The following is a 23,408-nucleotide window of genomic DNA, read 5'->3' as shown; positions in this document are numbered from 1 at the left end:
TGAGCTCCAATAAATTTGGAAGAGAGAATGAAACTGAAAACTTTGCACAAATCTGATTCATTTAAATCCAATTTGCACTAAATTCAAAATTTTGTTTTTCTGTTTCATTATTTTACTAATGAAATATTCTACTACTAGACTATCTTACTGTTTTAACTACCTCAAAGTCCTGTGGTAATAGGCTAATGATGAAACAGCAGTGTGGATTTACTGGGAGCTGCACACAAGTGGCCCAGAGCATAGAATCATCTTTTCATTGAACTGAAACTGAAGTAGGAATTAATAATGTCATGGATATCTCAGCAGTCTTTTTGAGAGTCACGCTGATCATGGGATGGCATGAGGAAAGGGCTAAGCATGATACATTAATTTTTTTTTTCAGCTTTGAGGAGACTGAGCCAAGATGGCAGAGAAAAGCTCAGAAGTTCTCTGAGTTCTCCTCAGAAACAATGCTAAATCAAATCTCTTAAATGGATTCTGGAGTGACAAAGCCCACATAAAAACAGAGAGAAACAATTCTGCAGCTTAAGTTAACTTGGAAGAAAAAAAAAAGGTAAAAGGGGAACATGGACCAATTCAGGCTGTATGTGGACTATTTAGATGGAGGCTCTTAAGTCATAGCACAGATCAGCAGCCTAGATTCCTTTTTCCTAATCATTCCTAGTCATGTGAAAAAATGCTCTAAGTAACTATTAATTAAAGAAATGCAAATAAAGACAACTCTGAGGTATCATTTCATAGCTCTTAGATTGGCTAAGATGATAGAAAAAAGATAATGATAAATGTTGGAGGGGATGTGGGGAAACTGGAACACTAATAAATTGTAGGTATAATTGTGAAGTGATCCAAACATTCTGGTGAACAATTTGGAACTATGTCTAAAGGACTATCCAATAGTGTGTACTAGATCTGTATTACAAAGAGATCATAAAAAAGGGAAAAGGACCCACATGTGCAAAAATGTTTGTAGCTGTTCTTTTTGTAGTGACAAGAAACTGGAAATTCCTCATCAGTACGGGAATGGCTAAATGATTTATGGTACATGAATGTAATGGAATATTATTGTTCTATAAGAAACGATCAGCAGGATGATTTCAAAGAGGCCTGGAGAGACTTATGTGAACTGATGCTAAGTGAAGTTAGTAGAACCAGGAGAACATTGTATACATCAACAACAATGTTATGTGATGATCAATTGAGATGTACTTGGCTCTTTTCAACAATAAGGTGAGTCAAGGCAATTCCAGTAGATGCAGGATGGAAAGAATTAGCTGCATTCAGAGATAAAACTATGGAAACTGAATGTGGATCAAATCATAGTATTTACACCTTTTTTATTGTTGTCATTTGTTTGCTTGAGTTTTTTCCCTCATTTTTTCTTTCACCTTTTGATATGATTTTTCTTACACAGCATGGTAAATATGGAAACATGTTTAGAAGCATTGCACATTTAACCTATATTGAATTGTTTGCTATCTATGAGAGGAGGGTGGAAGGAGGGAGAAAAGTTTGGAACACAAGGTTTTGGAAATGTATTGAAAGTTATCTTTTATGGAAAAGTAAAACGCTATTAAGAAAAAAAAAAAAATATATATATATATATATATATATATATATATATATATATTCTTCCTTTGGTTATCTCATCAGCTGCTATCAGTTTCATTAGTATCTTTAAGCTGATTATTTTAAAATCTATTTTTCAAGCCTCAGTGTCTATATTCATCTTCAAACTCATATTTACAACTACCTTTCAGACATCACAAACTGGATGACCCAATGATATTTTAAATTCAATACAGTGATACTTTGGTGCCTGTCAGTAATTGGTTCCAGAAGGCACAATGAGTGGGGAAAAAAAAGACAAGTACCAAATGGATTTTTGCTATAAGGAATACGTCTGCAATCCACATCCTAACCATTCCCCCTCCCCATTGTTGCAACAGGGCAAGTAGGGCTTTAATCTGTGAAGAAACAAGACACCCCAGTTCAACCCACCTGGATTCCTCTCTTCTTGACCCAATTCTCTTTGAGAAGAATTGGATCTTCAACTCCTCCCCAACTCACATTTCCAAAAAATTATCTGGTGTAGGAGGGGGAAATGAGGTCAAGGAGGGAGCCTGGATGTGGGGACAAAAGTTATGGTCTATTCCCTTTAACTCCCACATCTCTGACAGTCTACCCAGGTCTCAGGGCTGCTCAAGGGATGTTCCACTGCTATGGCCACTGCTCCTGTTTACCTTCTAACAGTGCTGCTGTTTCTCTCGCCACTACTGCTCCTACTCCTGCTGCATCTCCTCCTGCTAAGCCTGCTGGACGCTCTGTGAGCCTTTCAGTACGGCTGGGAAACTAAACCTGCAGCTACAAGGTCCTGACAATCTGCCTGCTAATGTTCACAACTGCACCCTCTGGGTTCCAGCCAGACAGTCCTGTACACCACTGCCATCTCTGGGGAGGAGCTGCCCATGGCAGAGGGCAATGGTGCGAGTTACACTGTATCTGACCAGATGCACAAGCTAAGTCTCAACTCAGATGACAACAAGCGTCAAGTGCTAGAGCACTTTTTTCTCACTGATATGTCAAATACCTAATTTGATGAGTTTTGAAGCAGAAGAGTCGAGCTATCACAATTTTCTCTTATTTCCATTCTTCCAGTCCCTGAGGTTTGCAACTTAGGAATCCTGCTGTATTTCTCACTATCTCTCACCCCATATCCAAACTAATTCTGAGGCCATTCTATGTCATTTTTGTAACATCTCTCAAATTTACCCCTTTCTTTCCTCTGACACTTCACACTATAGTACAGACTCTCATTATCTCCCATCTTGATTACTAGACTGCTGGTAGGGGTGTCTGCCTCAATTTTCTCCCAACTACAATCCATTCTTCATTCAGCCACTAAAGTGATTTCTCAAAATGTCAGATCAGCCATAACCTCCCCTCCCTCCTTACATACACACACACACACACACACACACACACACACACACACACACACACACACACAGAGGCACCTGATAAAGTCCAACGACTTTCTGTCATCTCTAGGAACACATAACAAATGTTCTATTTGGCATCCAAAACCTGTCATTATCTAGTTTTCTTCCAGTTTTAGAATATTCTTACATCATACTCCCCTTACTGCACTCTTCAATCCTTTGACATTGACCCCTTGGCTCCACAAACAAGACATTTCAGCTTTTAGCCCTCGGCATTTTCACAGGTTGTATTCATAATTAAAACCTTCTAGCTATTTTGCTCTGATGACTGACCTTTCTGGTTTCTAAAGCCTACTAAAATATTATCTTCTTAAGGCATACTTTTTTAACATGTCAATTTTAATGTTTTCCTTCTTTGAATGATTTCTTATTTATTTTCTATTTATCCCATATTCTCTCTGTGTGTCTCTGTCTCTGTCTGTCTTTCTCTTTTTCTCTCTGTCTCTCTATCCCTCTCTTTTTCTCTCCCCTGACTTCTTCAAAATTTTAGCTTGCAAATGAAAGAATCTAGAGGTCTTAATGCAAAGCTGGAGGGAAGCATATTCAAATTCTCAACTATCATTATGACATTGATTGGATGTATTTTATTCCAATGATAAAATCAGTAGAAGAGATTTGATAACAATAAATATTAAGGTATCCTCATGTGAGGGAACTTTGAAATTGGGGGGAAAGCATTATTGAGAGTATTTAGGTGAAGGTCAAAGACAGAATACAAAGAAGTTATTTTGTTATTGGAATATACATGTATTTGATTCTCAAGAACAGAAAAAAATTCCTTTTTGAGGTGGAAATAATGAGAATTTTTTGGGGGAAATTATTACTCTATCATACAATTTGTGACAAAAGGAGTGGAAATGTGGGTATGAGCTCACATATACCCTATATTTAGGGACAGAAAATTTCAATTGACTAAGAAAAAAGAAATGAACAGAAGGTAACAAGGAGTGTAACCCCACATCTTGGAAAAAAATCTTCAAGATCACTACGCTCTCATATTAAGAGAATATTAACATAGTTTACTTAAATTTCAACAAAAGCTTGTATAAATTGCCTTATTTATTCTTGTAGAAAAAAATAGAGGAACATAGATTAGACAATAAAATGCAAGAGGATTATAGATTTGGTCTTATGGCCAGATCTAAGAGGTTGCTGTTAATTATTCTTTATCATTGTGGAAAGACATCTTCCATAGGCCTCCAGGGATCTATATGTCATCCTTTGCTTTTTAATATTTTAGCAATAAGTTGGATAAAGATAGAATATATAAAGATAATACACTCATTACATTTATGATGACATAAAATTGGAAAGGACTGATAACATAATACATGACAATGATAGAAGTTAGGATCAGAAAGGATCTCCATAAAAGAGAATTGGGTTCAATTTAAGATAAAATTTAAGAAGGAATCATGTAAAATATTGAACATAGTTACAGAAAATCAACAAATATGAGGTGGGTAAATAGAGATATACAATAATTATTCAAAAGGACTTGGAGTTTTTGTGGAATATGAGGTCAATATCACTCAGCAGTGTGAACTGGCAGCTAAACAGGCTAATAAAATCTTTACCTGCTTCAGGAGGGCTGTAATTTCTAGGAATAGGGAGGTGAACCTGGAAAACCTGATCTGTCTTGCTGAGCCCTTACCTACAGAATCATGTTCAGTTTAGGTAACATGGTTCAAGAGGACTTTGTGGAGGCAATTAAGATATTGAAAAGCTTGAATTTTTGAATATGATGATTAATTGAATAAAATAAATGTTTTTAATCTATAAAAAATTAGTGGGGGAATGATAGCTATGTTCATGTATTTGAAGGAGTATTATATATAGAAGAGATTACACTCCCAATATTTAACTCCAAAGAAGAGAACTGTTATTCATAGGTAGACATTGTTAAATGGTGAATGAAGGTTTGATACCAATTGAAAAGAATATTCTAATAGAGAATCAAGTTAAATAGCTAGCCTAGAGATCTGGTGAGTTCTCTCTCTTTAGAGGTCTTCAAAGAGAATTCAGATTTGCTATAATGTGGATTCATGGGTCAGACTGGATCATCACTGTTATTTCTTCTATAATCAAATTCTGTGACTTTGTGATTCTGTCTTGCCTCATCAATTAAAATTAAAATTCCTTCCAGGTAGGAAAAAATTTAGAGCCAAATAGAATAAATTTAGGCTAATGGAGATGTAGAAATCAGATAAAGCATATCAACAGGTGGAAAAAATAGGGAAGAGGTATACATTGGGGATCCAGCTACATTCAAGTTGAATCTCATCCCTTCAGATTCAATTATTCTAATCCAAGAATTCCATGTAGGGGCTTCAATATTTTATTAAAAAAATGATTAATGATGATGAATGAACATAACTATTATGCTAAGTAAGATGGAAGGAAGGAAAGAAACATGTATTAAATGCCTACTTTTTTCCAGGAACTGTGCCCAATACTTTACACACATTATGCTATTTTGATATTCAGAACAATTTTGAAAAGAGTTATTTCTCATTTCACAGATAAATGACTTTTCTAGATCCTGATACTAAGAAATGTCTGAGAGTGGTTTAAAACTCAAATCTTTCTGAATTACAATAACAGTACCTTAGTCATTGTATCACTTAGTTGTCTAAGCATACTAAACTCTTCAGGGGATATTTTCTTTGCCCATAATCATGGGAAGATTCTGAGCATTTCCCCCTTATATGTACATTTAATGCAGGTTTCAATATATAAATTCGCCCTATATTGATGGAGTCCGGAAAATTTGTTTTGGAAAGTATTTTTGGTAATAAAAAGTATTTGTTTGTTTACCTCTCATTCTGCCACAACATCTATCTATTCCTCTTATCTGGCATATTACCATAGCCTGCCAGATATTATCTATCTCTACCTCTTCCTTCTTCTAAATGCCATTTATTTACTTTTTTCTTTATCTAGTACACAATATATATTATATATACATGTGTACATATGTATTTTGTTTTCTATATATTTATATCTGTCTTCTTCAATAGAATATAATTTCATCAAGGATAAATATTACTTTATTTTGTCATTATATCTCCTGGCCTATTGCTTAACACATAGGTAGTATTTAATAAGGAATTATTGATTAATTGTTTGATTTAATATTTTTGTCAATAAAGGGTCATATACACATGAATGCCTAATGACCATTATTCATTTTAATGATCATTATTCATTTTAGATAAATCATTTTTCTATTTATAACATAAGCATAAGAAGAAATTATGCTTGACAAGCTATATTGTAGAATTTAAGTCAACGTATTAAATTGAAATCACTGGATACATTTTTTCTTCTAAATATATTTTGATTGAACTTTGAGTTATAGCTTTTTAAAATATAATCTATTTTCCTATACCTAATCTTCCTCCAGCACAATAATCTTCCTTGGAAAAAGTCAGCAAAAAACAAACATCTCTAAGTCCAGATATAGTGACATTGTCTGACTAAGTGAATAATTTCATACCTATTGCCCTAACATGTTTTTATATAAAGAAGAAAGAAGTCTATTTCTCCATTTGTCCCTGGAACCAAGATTGTCTTTTATTTCCTCTAAATTAAACGTTCATTTCCCACCCAAATGCATTTATTGATACAATTTGAAATAATTTTCCTACCCTTCTGAAGGGTGAAAATGGAATAAGTACAGAGCATATATATCTTGGTATGAATAGGAATACCTAGGAAAGCTTCATTTATAGAAAAAGCTTGATTTACTAATATTTAAAAAAAATCTTCATCATTGAACAATCTGTGGCTTAATTTTAGAAAAGAGTAAAGCCATAAAGGAGAGAAAGGGAGAAAACAAGAATAATGATTTTTAAAAGTGACTTCCCAGATAGATACTTTTTATATCTTAAGTTCTGCCAATTTAACCTGAAATGCTACACCTTCTTCATCTCATCACTGGATAATGAAAAACTTTATTCATTATGACTATACTCTAGGAACTATGAATACTCAGTTTCCAACTAATAATAATACTCAATTACCATGTTCATTTTCCTATACTGATGGACACAGGAAGATGTTGAAAGATTAGTAGGGAGGTTTTTTTTTTGTTTGTTTGTTTGCTTTCATACAGCAATAACATCCTATCCCTTTAGTATTTTGATTAATTAGAATTTGACAATAGTTTCCTCTTGATCACAGACATTTTCTAGGAATATCCAAACATTGTAGTTTTGGGTTTAAGTTTAAGTAAAACAGTTTCTGAGCTAAGCAATAATGAAAATTGTTCTATATATGGTTATTTAGTTCGCAATTTAAACCATATCTAAGCATTGTGAACAAACAGTCTCCAATCCCAGTGTTCTAGTTACTTCTACTGGGTAAAATACTTGCAGTAGAATTGTTGGCCTTCAGCTTAAGGGGAAAAAAAAAATATTTTGCCCAATGATGATTCAATAGTCAATTGTTATTTAAAACATAGCAGTCTCTTTGTGCTCTTTAACATGCTGAATACTCTGAAAAAAAGTCAATTTAAAGAGTGGATTTTATTTTTGTTTAAATTATATTCCTGAAAGAGTTTCTTAGACTAAAACTGACATTGTATTTCTAAGGAATGGATGTTACAAATACAATAGCTTCACTTCAGCTTCCCACTGAATTTTCCTCCTTTTGTGAAGGAATTTACCATAAATATTGGTGACACTGACAACTCTGTGTGCCCATAAAATTGTCTTGTAAATGAATATGTTTTTATTTTAATGCATTCCTTAAACTGGTTGACTGGGTACTTACAGTAATGACATTAAGTTGTGGCTACTTGGGAAAAATAGGTGTTGCTTTCACTATGTAGTACTTAATGGATTACATTGTTAGTGGGGAAAATGGATTTGGGCATATTCTTGAGGGCTGCTATATTAAGTTTTATGATGTCGGTTATGATTCAGCACAAGTTAAAGAGATGTGGTCAGCCTGCACATCTGCAACTATATCTGAAGAAGCAGGATAATGGAGTGAATGAATGAATGAATGAATGACGAACGACGAATAGTTTTAAAGCACTTAATAATATGTGCCAATCACAATGTCCCACACTGCAGATACCAATAGAAGACACACACACACACAGTACAAATCAGAGACACAGAGAGAAAAATACAGAGACAGAAAAACAAAGTTTGACAACCAAAAGCACAAATCAAATCCACACATGAATGTGTACCTGCACTACTTTGTTTCTTTTCTCCAAGGAAACCTGGGGTTACTGTGCTTACATAAACAACCTTTTGATTCAAACTATGTAAACTATTCCTATTGAATTATTCAAATTCATTCAATTTTCTTTGATTTATTTCAATTCAACAACTATTTATTTAAAATAAAGGGCAAAACAGAGACAAGGTTGTTTAAGAAAGGAGGAGGGTGCATGACTAAGAAATAGATGGTCTACAAAATAGAAAAAAAACATTTTTTTCAGCTATATCACAAATTTTTGTCAAGAAGGCTAAGAAGAACATACTCATTCTTTTAATATTAATAAATTCTGGTTCAATTGAAATATATTGATTCAACTGAAAAATTAATTTGATAGGAATAATGTAATATTAGAGAAACTGAGGCAAGACAGAGATTGGTTTTAAATCTTTTAATGTGGAAAGTTTAGACTAGCCCACTGAATGGAACTCATGTTCAAGATCATTCAGCCATGGGAATCTGAGGCAGGGAACATATATTATAGTTTGTAAGCAGGACACCAAAGATGAAAAGACAATTAGTCTAACATTTTACTGCTGCTGCCTTTACTTCAGAATGAGAGCAGGGAGAGACGAGTTAATCTAGTTTTTACAGCCTTGGATCAGGACTCAGTTCCTATGTAGAACATTCTTAGATAGATAGGGACTTCTAACAAGGACATAGGCAGGGAGCAAAATAACATAATTCTACTCCAGGGTAGTTTTGGACAAGGATGGAGGCAGAGAGGCGGCACCTGGATATTGTTTTTCTTTTCTATCTTTCTGTCACAATAGAATGTGAAGGGAAGTTGGAGTGTCAAGTTTTTTCCTGACTCAATTCTCCCAGTTTTAAAGGGAAGGAAGTGGGTGGCAGTGGCCATAATAATTTTATAAAGGGCATAACAATTCCACACTCTCTCTATATTGGGTATTCAAATATTTGAATCATTCCAGAGGGTCTCAGCACCAAGATTTTGACTGAACTTCCCTGGGAGCAGATAAATCAAACAAGATTAGAAAAGATGAAAGGATCCATGACAAGGGCAAAGAGAAGAACAAACAATGGTGAACAAGATAAAAGTCCCCTGACCCTGCTCCAGTTGGCTGGACTCAAGATTCTCACAGACAAGAACCAGACTCTCCCTGATAACCCCAGAATTGTTAATAGCATTCTTTGCTTAGAGAGGCACAGAGCCCTCCACATTGCAAGAATACTATGTCAGGTCCTCATTAGTTGTGGAGCACCATCTCAGTCAGGGAGTACAGGTTGAGATGGACAATTCAATGTGTTAGGTTGCAGTCATTTATGAACTTAACTCAGCATCTGCTTGTAGAGGGAGTAGTTTTGCTAGCTAATCCTACTGCACGGCTGTCAGAGACTCCAAGGGAGAAAGGTGAGACCTGAAATGACTCTGTCTGTTCCTGCTTGAAAGGACAGACAGGCTGAGGAACATGGCTACTAGGATACAGAAAGTATCTGGATTGCTGAACAGAGTGTGGAAGGGCACACACTTAGTCAGACCATCACTTCAGGCAAACCATGAACCTTCAGGGACCTGATATCAAACTGCAATGTACTTCCATGATGTTGAAATATTAATTAAGAAACTGGGGTTACAGGACTGGAGGAGTAGATCAGAAAGACTTTTGGAGACAGTTACAGGAGATTTCCAATGGTGATTTTTGGTTGTTTCCAAGAACAGGTAGATCGTAAAGTAGTACTAGAAACTGAGACTTTCAGGGAAATTCCAACAAAATAAGGGGGTTTAAAGTTAAAGCAGAGGCAGCAATCACATCCTAATTGGAGTTTAAAATGAATGTACAAATAATAAACCAAGCAAGGAGTAAATACAAAAAGAATTGCTGGAAGGACTTCCAATTTAAACTGGTGGGCTGGAGGGGGACAGTAGTGCCTGGGGCAAAGTGAACAGGAGCTAGTGGCACTAGGGGTGGTATGGGCTGAATGAAGTTAGGTAGGATGGAGGTTGTGGGAAGGATTACTATTTTGGCCAGAGAGATACCTGAAACCTTCTGCCTGTGGTTTAACTTTTTGTCAAATCACTTTCCACCTCTTCCTCTGCAACTGCCCCTTCAATCTAATCCTAGGTGAGTTATCTGATGAAGGTGGTTTTTCCCCTCCTTTCAAGTGCTTTTGGGAAAAATCCACCAGCTTTCCTGGTCCCTTACCTCTTATCCTCCCCTTTTGTTTTATCCAAAAAATCCAAATGGAACTAAATAGGTCTTCAAATGCCATCTCACATATATATTTTGAAAGTGAATTAAAGTTCCTATATGTAACACACTAGTACAATATGGGTTTTCTACAACCTCTGAAATAATTGCATGTTCTGAAGGGAATGTTGTTCAATTAGATAATGCAGATACATACTATAAGCATCCTTGATGGCAACTGTTACCAAATTTCAACCCAATATTTTTCATCCTAAATCCTACATTGTAATAAAGGGACTCACTCAGAATGTGGCAGTTATTCATCAACCAGTTCAAGTTCTTTCCAAATCAATGGGGCTCAAAGTCCATTGGGGCAGGGCCAATAGTGGTCTTGCTAAGAATGGTGCACAAGCTTGAATCATCTTACAGGATGCTGGAACTTATCAAAGCATCCAGGGGGTTGATCTGGGTCCCAGAAGTAGGTCAATATAGTTGTAACTTGACCAAAATCTAAAACAAAAAAAAACAAATCTGATAAGTAAAGATTATAATAGGCTGAGATAAAAAGACTGGCCCAGCAGCTGGACTGCTGCAAGATGTGGCAAAATAGATTAAGCAGCAGCTTCCCATATAAGGAAATATGTTTGTCTTCTCACAGGACAGACAACGCTTAAAGATGTGTCAGCTGTAGTTCCAATAAACAAAGGATCAGTTAGATCTCACAGACAAATGTGTCTATTGTCCTTTTCATTATTTTAGAAACCTTTACACATCTGATTACCTACAGACACAAATATCTAGTAAGTGATGGATGACTAGGCTAAATACTCAATTGCCTAATTACTTAGGATATAATGACTACATATAACCAGATTGGAAACAGCAATATATATAATGGAATTTTTTTTATTATATATAATTATATATTTAATTTATTTTATTATTATATACTATATATTTAATATTTATATATTATAAATATATATAATATATTATATATTATATATATTATAATATATAAATTTATTATATATTACTAAATATAATATATATTTAATATATATAAATATATAAATATTATAATATATAAATATATTTATATATATAAATTATATAATATATATTAAATATATATATAATATATATATATAATATTATATATATAATAATATATTATATATATATATTATATAATATAATATATATATATAAATATATAATACATATATATATAATAAATAATATAATTATATATATTATATATATAATATTATTATACATTATATATTATAAATATATTATATATAATATATATTATATATAATATATATTATAAATATATATTAATATATATATTTATATATAAATTATATAAATATATTATATATATAATAATATATAAATATATTATTATATGTAATATATATTTATATATATATTATATAATATATAATATAAATATAATATATATATTATATATATAAATATATATATTATATATATATACTATATATATAATATATATAAATTAAATATATATATTTATATATATATTATATATATAATATAATATATATATATTATATATATTCTTCAAGCCGGCAAACATTTCACAGAATAAAAGACCCTTAACTAAGGTTTACTTCACGTAATTGTCCCCAGTAACTTTCAGATGGTGGTGCATTGGCTTGATGATCTATCATGAATTTAAAACTTCCAAATATCAGCCTTCAGTCCCAAAATGATTTTTACCTTCAATAACAAATCCTAATAATCAAAGATTCACACAAATCTAGTTCTCAAGAACCACATATTACAATAAGAGATTCATAACAGAAACTTCACAGCTTATCCTTCCTATCTAAGTAGATTTTTTAAAGTTCAACATTATACAATCATTTTGATTTAGAGCACCCAATATATAGAAAAATTCTAAATTGCATATTGTCTATAGCAGAAACATATTCAAAGGGACAAAGACAAAAATTATTATTCTCAGAGTCTTTTTAAATAATGGGTACAACTTTAAGATGATTCAATACAATCAATTAAAAACTCATGCAGAATAAAGGAGTATCTGAATCTCACATAAAGAAACTTTATCATAATTAACAATAATAAATTTCTCATTCTAAAAAAAATATTAATTCACCTTTTTTTCCAATTGAGAATTCCCTATAAAGTTTTGGAAATATAATTAACAGGTACAATAAAGTCTATATAAAACAAAAACATCACACAAACAATTATTTTTCCCCTATCAGATCAAATTAAAATTCTGGTCCAAGTACTTCAAGAAAGCTATAGAGCACATTTGCTATTATAGTCATCAAACAAGGAGAACATTATGCACCTAGATAAACATTATATAATTTGCTGAAGACAGATGGAGAGATGGAGAGATGGAGACCTGGGTAGAGGGGAAAAAAAAAACAAAAACAAAAAAAAAAAACACTTTCAGAGAACTTGTAGAATGTATGAAGAAATGAACTTGCCATAAAGCGGCCATAGACTTGAAAAAAATAAAAATAAATAAACATTTAGTAATTAATGCTATTTAAAAGTATGCTGTCTCTTTAAAATGTTCTCTACAGCAAAGAGCCAGCTGAGTTTGTCCTTCACCTCTAAAAATCAGCCATACAAGGAGGGAGGAGAAAGCAGAGTGAGTTAAATTTTTACTATTCAAACCAAAAGTTCTCTTCCCTTTTCTCCTTCCCCCACTCCATTTCTCCTTTAATTAACTTTCAGAATGCCAAGTTCTTCTCAAGATTTAACCAGCCAGTCTATTTTCTTTCGCCAAACAAATGGCAGCCAATAAGGCCTATCACCCTTCTCTTTTTAACTTACTTCTCTACCCCTTTTCAAATGCACTTTCTCCCTCTCTCTCTCCTCTCTCTCTCTCTCTCTCTCTCTCTCTCTCTCTCTCTCTCTCTCTCTCTCTTTCTCTCTCTCTCTCTCTGTCTCTCTCTCTTCTCTCTCTCTCTCTCTCTCCTCTCTCTCTCTCTCTTCTCTCTCTCTCTCTCTGTCTCTGTCTCTCTCTCTCTCTCTCTCTCTCTCTCTCTCTCTCTCTCTCTCTCTCACCTCCGTAAATATCTATTACTATCCCCCTGTAAGACATTCCATCTCTCCTCCCAATTCCTTGTCCCTCCCCTTCTCCAACATTCTGTTTTGCTCTCCCTTTCCAAAAAGTTCCATCTCTCTCCATTCTCTCTGAATACAGCATACTGTTTCCCTCTCTCTCCAACAACCAATCAAATTAATAATATTTAACACATTTTAGGTTTTAATTCAATATTACAATAACCCGTACTTAATCATCAATGTCACAATTTTCTTTTTTTCTTTTATTTATTTATTCATTTATTTTTATTATTTTTTGTAATTATAACATTTTCTTTGACAGTACATATGCATAGGTATTTTTTTTACAACATTATCCCTTGTACTCCCTTCTATTCTGGGTTTTTCCCCTCCTTCCCTCCACCCCCCTCCCCTAGATGGCAGGCATTCCCATACATATTAAATATCTTATAGTATATCCTAGGTACAATATATATGTGCAGAACCGAATTTTGTTGTTGTTGTTGTTGCAAAGGAAGGATTGTATTTGCAAGGTAAAAATAATCTGGGAAGAGAAACAAAACAAAACAAAACAAAACAAAAACAAACAAACAAACAAACAAACAAAAAAACAATGCTCTCAGTTTACACTCATTTCCCAGTGTTCCTTTTCTGGGTGTAGCTGATTCTGTCTATCACTGATCAATTGGAATTGGATTAGCTCTTCTCTATGTTGAAGATATCCACTTCCATCAGAATACATCCTCATACAGTATAATTGTTGAAGTGTATAATGATCCCCTAGTTCTACTTGTTTCACTCAGCATCAGTTGATATAAGTCTCTCCAAGCCTCTCTGTATTTCTCCTGTTGGTCATTTCTTACAGAACAATAATATTCCATAACCTTCATATACCATAATTTACCCAACCATTCTCCAATTGATGGACATCCATTCATCTTCCAGTTTCTGACCACTACGAAAAGAGCTGCCACAAACATTTTGGCACATACAGGTCCCTTTCCCTTCTTTAGCATTTCCTTGGGATATAAGCCCAGTAGTAGCATTGCTGGGTCAAAAGGTATGCACATTTTGATAACTTTTTGGGCATAATTCCAAATTGCTCTCCAGAATGGCTGGATTCTTTCACAACTCCACCAAAAATGCATCAGTGTCCCAGTTTTCCCACACCCCCTCTAACACTCATCATTATTTGTTCCCGGCATCTTAGCCAACCTGCATGTCACAATTTTCAGCAAATGATAGCCACATAAACATAACATGACCTATCACAAAAAGGATAGAAGCTCATGTAATTTGCAGTCATTATAATTTAACATACACTCCAATTAAAATTATTTAAATAAAATCAATACTTTTCCATGTGATATTCTTATTAGATATTTCATTCAAACTGACAATTTTTTCTGCAAATCAATCTTTATTGCCCCATGTGTTTAAAATCATTTCTTTTCTCCTTTCCTTTGTTTTCTTTTTCTTTCAAAATTTAGATTCACAATATAGTTAATAGTTAATCATCTTCATATAGCATATACACATGTCAAGCAGAGCAGAACAAACTTTAAAAGCCTAGCTCATAAGGAATATAAACATGTGACCTCTTCAGGTAAATTATCAGAACTTTGTTTTAATGAGCTATTTTTAACCCAAATCAAATTAAATACTGCTGCAAATTTTCAGTAGTAATGTTTCACTATTGAAACAAATTCCTAAGATCTTATACTCAGAATGAACAGATTAAGCATGCACAAAGCAATAGTAATTATCTTCCACAATTTCAGTATCATAATACCACTTTGAATAAAAACTAAGTCCCCCAAATTCAATAGACCAGTAAGCCATATCCTTTCCCTTCAAATAAGTAAGTTTCCCTAAATTCTAACTAAATGTTGCAGACAAACTGAATTATCATTTTGTTATTATTTTTCTTAATACATACAAAACTAGTCCTCAAAAATTTGACTAGATAAGGAGGTTATTCCTTTGCCAGAGTTATTTGTCTTTAAAGCAATTTACATCTGCTTCTTTTGTTCTACCTCTTACCTCCTCCCATTCAGAGCTGCAACCTGATTCAGATAAGGTTTTATTGCCCCCCCCTTTTTTTCTTCTAACAGGTTTTTGAAAAGACTGCTTTTTTGCCAGATTTTAAAAGCCACCAAGCTTTCTGTTATTCCCCAAATTAGTGCAAACCAGTTACAATTAAATCCAATAAGGAAGTTAACATGCATATAGCATTTTGTTTTATGCTAAGTACCTTTGCAATCTTGAAATGACCAATTACCTAATTCCTCAATCATTGTTCTTAAAACTTAAGAGAACTCCTTAAATCAACACAAGAGACAGACAAGTCATAGATAGACTGCACAGAAACAACAATTAAATACAAAGTAGGAGAAAGTTCCTGATATCTCAGGAGTGCCATGAGGGTAGTTTTCAGCTCGACTATCTCTCCCTCCCAGAAACCCAAACTGAGACTTTTCAAAGATTAACTAGGCTTCCAAACTTCACTCTTTTGAATTCCCTGCCTTCACAGAGAGTACCCAGATGTATTTTTCTGCATTCAACACACACAAAATACCCAGAACAAATTGTGCCTAATGGTAGCCATATTCATGACAACAGGAACCCAGATTTGTGCCCAAAGGCACCCAGACCAAGTTGTGCTTAAAAAGTACCAGATTTGTGCCTGAAGGCACCTGGAACAAGTAGTGCCACATGGGCATCCCATTGGCACTTCTCAGAGTTGTATGCCTCGTCAGTCCAACTATTTCTGGGGACCCAGATGTGCTAGCAATCAGACCAGACAGAAAACTTACTATACAGAGGTTTCTAACTATATTCTCCACTTAGTTCAAATAGAGGTGTCAGAGGTGAGTCCTTGCTGGGCTGGATCTGATCCCCCAGCCATGGGGCTCTGAAAGAAACCAGAGCCCGGATTCCTTAAAAGAGTCCAGAACCAGCCAGCCCAAGGCTCCCTGCTGAAGCCTGCGGTTCTCTAAACTCTAATCTTGCTCTCAGATCTCCTATCTCATAATGGCCTGCAAATGTAATTCTGGAGAAATTGAGGCAAGATAGAGATTGGGTTTTAATCTTTTAATGTGGAGAATTTACATTTTGAACAGGAGTTTCATTTGGTCTGCTAGTCTAAACTCTCCACATTAAAACATTAAAAACCACTCTCTGTTTTGCTTCAGTTTTTCCAGAATTACAACAGTATGCATACTTCATACTTGAGTTTGCTTGTCTACATCCCAAGAATCTTTAAAACAAAGTAGTATTCATGCACATAATAGTACACTGATAATGCAGATCTTGCCTATTCTTACTACAATAGTCCATGTAGTAACAAATGGGAATAATGCTCTAAGATAAATTTAATTTGGAAGGGATCTTAAAGATCACTTAATACCCTTTCCAAAACAAAAACAAAAACAAACAAAAAACAGGAAGAAAAAAAAAAAGGGAATTAATTTGCTCAAAATTAAACACATGGTAGAACATGCCAAATTTTGAATCCTAGCTCTCCAACTCCAAATATAGCACTTTTGCTATTATTATACCAAACTACAATTCTACTATATAGAAAAATGTTTTTGTTTTGTTTTTTTTTTTTTTTCTTTCCCACTTTCTACCTTTCTGGGTCTTGGCTGTGGTGTGATTTCTTAATCTGTATTTATTTTCTAAGTCAGCAATTCTATTTCTTGTTATTCTAAGTCTCTGTAACAATTGATATGAGCCTCATGTCCAGGAATCTTTATTTCTTTGGCATAATTCAGCCCCTTATAATCTTGAGTCAGTGCTTTTGTTAGCTCTAAGTTTCTTATTCATTGCTGCAATTGTGATCCAAATCATGTCTAATTTCTCACTGCAAGTACAACCAAGTTTGGTAAATTATACCCATGGAGCAATGTACAATAGTCTGAAATTGAAAACAAGCTGGTGTGACCCTCCTTTGTGCCTTCCAGGCAAATGCTAGCTTAGCTGAAAACTTACTGATGGATGAACTTTCAAAACCAACTCCAACAATAAGCACAATGAAATTTTGGTGCTTATGCAGATGTAATCTATTCTGGAATAGACTGGGACTTTTTGCTAAGTCATCTTTTTCTCACACATGCAATTAGGAAACAAAGACCACTTGGATGAGAAAGAGAAACACTTTTCTTCTCATAAATTGAAAATAATCCATTGAGATCCATTTCATGGCTGGAGTTAGCCATCTAATACACAATTAAGTGAAAAAATTTAAACACAATATTCCATAGACACCAAAACATTAGAAGTGTTCTATTTATCCCTGTTGCTAAATAGATTTGTGATATTGCCCAAGTCCCTTCCCTTCCTGGTTCTCAGGTTCCCCACTTGAAAATTCAGGAAATTGAATTCATTGGTCTCAAAGTTATCCAGATCTAATGAATATTTGAATGGAAACATGTTATGGTGAGCAGAATGCTCAATTTGGGTTCAGGAAGTTCTCAACTCAAATCCTCCTTTTGACATTTATGAGCTGTATGTGGACACAAACAAATCATTTAATGTCTCTAAACCTAAGTATTCTCATTTACAACCTAATTCCTAGTTTGTCTTAAGGTTAAAAATAAGACAATGGGTGTAAAGTGCTATGCAAATGCCACTTATCATTAGTAATGAACTTTTTTTTTTTTTTTTTTTTTTTTTTGGTAAGGCAATAGGGATTAAATTACTTGGACACACAGTCAGGAAGTGTTAAATGTCTTAGATTGGATTTTAGCTCAAGTCCTCCTGATTTCAGAGACTAGTACTCCATGCACTATGCCATTTAGCTGTCCCATTACTGATAAACTTCAATCAATAATTGAATCAGTGTTGGGACTTGGAGGCTTGTAAAGCTCTATACCAGGAAGGAGACACTCATTACCCACAAAATATTGTAACTTGGAAATGTCCTCATGTCCAAAAGGCAGACACGTTACAAGGACAACCTTGAAGGTTTTTCACAGGCCTATATTTAAATTGAACAATCACTACTTATTTCTTGAATTCTAGTTTTGTACTAAATACTGCAAATGGTCCTACCCTCCAAAAATTACATTTGGTCTTTATATAATATTTTCTAGTTTAAAATATTTGCCTCTTTTGGTATTTACACTAATATAAACCTTACCTTTCTGATTTTTCAGATGAGAAACTAAAAATAGGAGAACTGAAGCAGTTTTCCCATGCTCCACAGCAAGGAAACAGTAGAGCCAGGTTCTAGAGCATTGTGTTTCAATGCTCCAAGTTTGAATTCTTTCCATATCATTTAGCAGATTTGCTTCAGATTCCTCATTCATAATGTAAGGCTATTTTAATCTTTAAATTCACTGCTATCTCTAAATTAATTGGCAGTTCTATTGTATGTGGTATGATCTGGCTCATTCTTCCAGAGCCAAGATGTACATATATGAGCTATAAAAGGTAAACCTGGGGTGTTGTTGAATATAATTGTTTCTACCATCATCAAGTCCCTTGACTCTGTTCCCTCATTGTTAAGGACCAGTGACTAGAATCCTATTTCTATTTAACTACTCAAGATCTATTAACTTTTACAAAATGAGTAATTACTTCAATGATATAACTAGAACAAATATAATCATGTTTTCCCAAAACCACAAGGACACACTTTACCGTAAGCCAAGTCAGCTATGTGGGGAATAACTCAAAATTTAGCTCACCCTTCTTCTGACCTGGGCATGATTATGGATAAGACCTCAGCCCTACTTTCTCTGACCTCACAACTCAGGAGGTCCCAGTCTCAATTTATGTTTTTGTCAAGGTACAAACTCCAAATCTAAGATTTAACCTAGTCTTTGTATTACATCTCCAAGAATCCTATATTGATTTTTGAAATACCCTAGAATAGAGACTTTACTATCTTACATAGAATGGGAAATAAATGCAGAGGTTGAGTATTGTTGCCCATTTCTTGGACAACATAGACTCAGAAGTGAAACATTCCCTTGTCCACTTCCCTGACAGGATGGTCTCTAACGAGACCCCATAAGTAAAGTGATCATACCAAAACAAAACAAAAGAAAACAAACAAACAAACAAACAAAACAGTTTAAGGACTGAGTCAAGAGTCATGGCAAAAGCTCACAAAGGCATTTAGAATGCTTTCATTTCAATAAAGAACCTGCCTTTTACCATGTGATCAGCAAGCTAGAACAAGGTATAAAATATCTACTTGTGTTCCATAAGTCTCTCAAAGGTACTTCACCAAAATTTCCCCAGAAGCAAGTTCCCTAACTTCCTCCAAGACATTGAATATTGCACTATACCCTAGTACATGATGTAATCTGTATTTAAATCCAATTCTCTCTCCCTATTTTCCAACTGTCTTCTATTCTCCTACCATCTTACTACACTAAAGAACCTTCCATCTGGAGTCCTGTAGTGCTGATTGGTTACTGGTTTTCCTAAAATGTTACTTTAGTAAAAGACCACTCATGTTTCACTTCAAAATCCAATTCTTAGACATATATATCATTGTTACCAAACACGTTGCAGCTATTATACAATCCTCCCAATATGGCTTACTTTATGTTTTGGAACTAAAAATCATAATCAAAATAACTGTGATTATTCCTGGATGGGATGTATTGATGCACTTTCCATTGCCTCCTAAAATCCTTTTGTAGAGAGTTTAATGTTAAATAATTTAAATATTTAAAAAAAAATTGATATCTTTTGTTTTTACATATCCTGAATTTCTCTTCCCCATTACCATAAAGTTGCATCAATAACCAAAAATTAAAAAAAAAAGCAAACCCTCAGTTGAGGATAGACTGAATAAGTTATTGTGTATGAAAGTTTTGGAATATTATTGTTCTATAAGAAACGATCAACAGAATGATTTCAGAAAGGCCTGGAAAGCCTTACAAGAACGGATGCTGAGTGAAGTGAATAGAACTAAGAGTATATTGTAAATAGCAACAAGATTATGTGATGATAAACTCTGATGAACATGACTCTTCAACAGTGAAGTACTTTAGGCCAATTCCAATAGACTTGTAATGGAGAGAGCCATCTCTATCCAGAAAGAAGAAAGTGAGGACTGAATGTGGATCACAACATAGGATTTTCACCTTTTCTGTTGATGTTTGTTTGCTTTTGTTTCTTTCTCATTTTTTTCTGTTTTCATTTGATTTTTTTCTTGTGCAGCATGATAAATGCAGAAATACATATAGAAAAATTGCACGTTTAACATATATTGTATTATTTTCTATCTAGAGGAGAGAGTGAGGAGAAGGAAGGGAGAAAAATCTGGAACACAAAATTTTGCAAGGGTGAATGCTGAAAACTATCTTTGCACATATTTTGAAAATAAGAATCTATTTTAAAAAGAATGAAAGGATGTGCAATTCTTCACATCTATATACCTCCCAGTTTTGCAAAATAGGAGAGGACATTTTATTTTTATTTCTTTCCTTTCATGTGAAGTTTGTACTTTGTAATTTTGCAACATTAATCTTTGAAAGTTTAATGGTTGTTTCTTTCATTTACATTGTTGTAATCATTACTTGTTTTTCTTGGCTCTTATTACTTCACTTTGCTTTAGTTTATATATCTTTATATCTTTCTCTGTATTTATTATGCCTCTTTTTTCTTATAGCATTGTAATATTTCAACACATTTATATATTACTCATTTTCATCTATTTCAGTGACCATCCATTTTGTAATAAGTGTGACAGCATAACAAAATATAATTAATTATTTGTGTAATTTATAAATAAATATTTATGGTTCATGGGTTAAATATTATTTAAATCATAAAAACTTCACCAATAGTCTAAGCTTCTCCTTATTCTTTCCACAAAGACTTGATCAATCATATCTTAAAACACATAGCAAACTAAAATGTAGACTCCACACTAAGAATTTGTCAGCATTCCTTGTATAGTTAATTTTAGGCCCCATTATTGATTTCTAGAGATAAAACCAGAAAGGATATCTCCATATAATTATATTAAAGAGATTTCCAGCATTTTGTCTTCTGTGGCTTCATTCTCAATTCCAAATAAGTGCTCGATTTATCTATCTACCTATTTATCTATCTATCCATTTGCTTAGTTATTATTATATTTTCTACTTCCACATCTTAAATTTGTCTTGAAGGATTGACTCATCCAGTTGTCTTTGAAGGCCTTTCTTTATTGATAGTGTCTGAGTTTAAGTAGTCTACAAGTTATCATCAAGTAAATGGTGACATAAACCACATGCAATATTGCTTTGCAGCCTCTGTCACTTAGACACATAATGTGTATTCACTTGGTTCAGAGAAACATGGGTCAGAAGAAAGAAGAAGGCAACAGTATTATTTATCAGAATTATAGTAATTAAACAGCAGCAATGTCTTACATTACCTGCGATTTTAAGGTATATAATAAATTATACATAAATTGCCTAACATGATTCTTATAATAACTGTAATTTAGCAAGTTAAAAATATAATTCTTCCCAAATGAAAATTGTGTAAGCTGAAGTATATAGAAATATATAAATTTGCCCAATATGACATGTGCCAAGGTTAAAGCTAGGACTAGCATCATGATCTCCTCAGTGCTTTGACCTATTCCTTCTCATCTCAAAAACTTCCTTATTTTTAGTGGTTTGTCTACATTTGGGACTGCACATTTGCTCTTTGTGTTATAGTTTTGCCATTAACATGTTTAGTGTATCTTGCTGAATCTTTCTGAAAATATTGCTGTTGTTTTTCAATTGTGTCTAACACTTTGTGACCCTACTTGGGGTTTTCTTGGCAAATATACTGGATTAGTTTGTTATTTCCTTCTCTGGCTCATTTTACAGATAGGGAAATTGAAGCAAACAAGGTTAAGTGACTTGTTCAGAGTCACACAATCTACTATTTAAGTCAGATGAGTCTTCTTGACTCCAGACTCTGCATGCTATTTCACTGCATCACTTCTGGAAAATAGCTTGCCATCAAATAACTTTATTTATCTTTGTCTCTACACTATCTATATCTCTTTATTATGTGGCAATTTCTTTGGATATATATATATATATATATATATATGTAATATCAACATCTATGTCTATGTCTATGATCACACTCTACATTGATATCATTGTATATTTATATGTGAAAGAGATTTAATATGTCCCGTCTTCTGAATTGCTTTTCTTATAATGAGGAAAGTAAAGCTCAAATTAGGAGTCTTGATCAAAATAGTCACAGGGTCAACAGGGACAAAGCTAGGATTTAGACCTAGGAACTTTTATTCAAACCCCAGAAATCTATTCACTGCTCAATAATACATATCGTACTACTTCACAGTAAGGTTTTGTAAAACCTTTTTTTTTTTTTTTTTTTTTTTTTTTTTTGTAGAGGCAATTGGGCTTAAGTGACTTGCCTAGGATCACACAGCCAATAAGTGTTAAGTGTCTGCAACCAGATTTGAACTCAGATACTCCTGAATTCAGGACTAATTCTCTATTCACTGCATCCTCTAGCTGCCCAGGTAAGACATTTTGAAAAAATCATTTCATTTTTGGGTCACAAAAATAAGTGATGATAGTTAGTACTAATATTATTTTGCAGATGATTGAATTGAAATGTTTTAAGGCTCTTGTCCAAGGTCATATAGATAGTACATATCATAAGTCAAGTTTTCCTGACTCCAAATTAAATATTCTAAATACTATCTATTACAATACTTCAAGTTGATGTCTTCTATTTTCTTTAGGTTTTTTAGTGTAGTTTATTTCCTTTCATTTTTATACAAACATATAATTCTTCTTCAGTGAATTTCTTTCATAGTGTTCATAACTTTGAAATTTTCTCTAATTTTTCCTTCTGTCCCTTCATCCCAATTTTTTTACCCATATAATATTCCTAAGTGCTGCTTTCCTACTAAGTATAAGCAAACAATTTAAAACATTATACTTTGAAAGCTAGA

The sequence above is a fragment of the Sminthopsis crassicaudata genome, chromosome 1 (genome assembly GCF_048593235.1).
Source record: "Sminthopsis crassicaudata isolate SCR6 chromosome 1, ASM4859323v1, whole genome shotgun sequence".
In the NCBI taxonomy this organism is placed as follows: Eukaryota; Metazoa; Chordata; class Mammalia; order Dasyuromorphia; family Dasyuridae; genus Sminthopsis; species Sminthopsis crassicaudata.
This window is presented reverse-complemented; position numbering follows the sequence as displayed.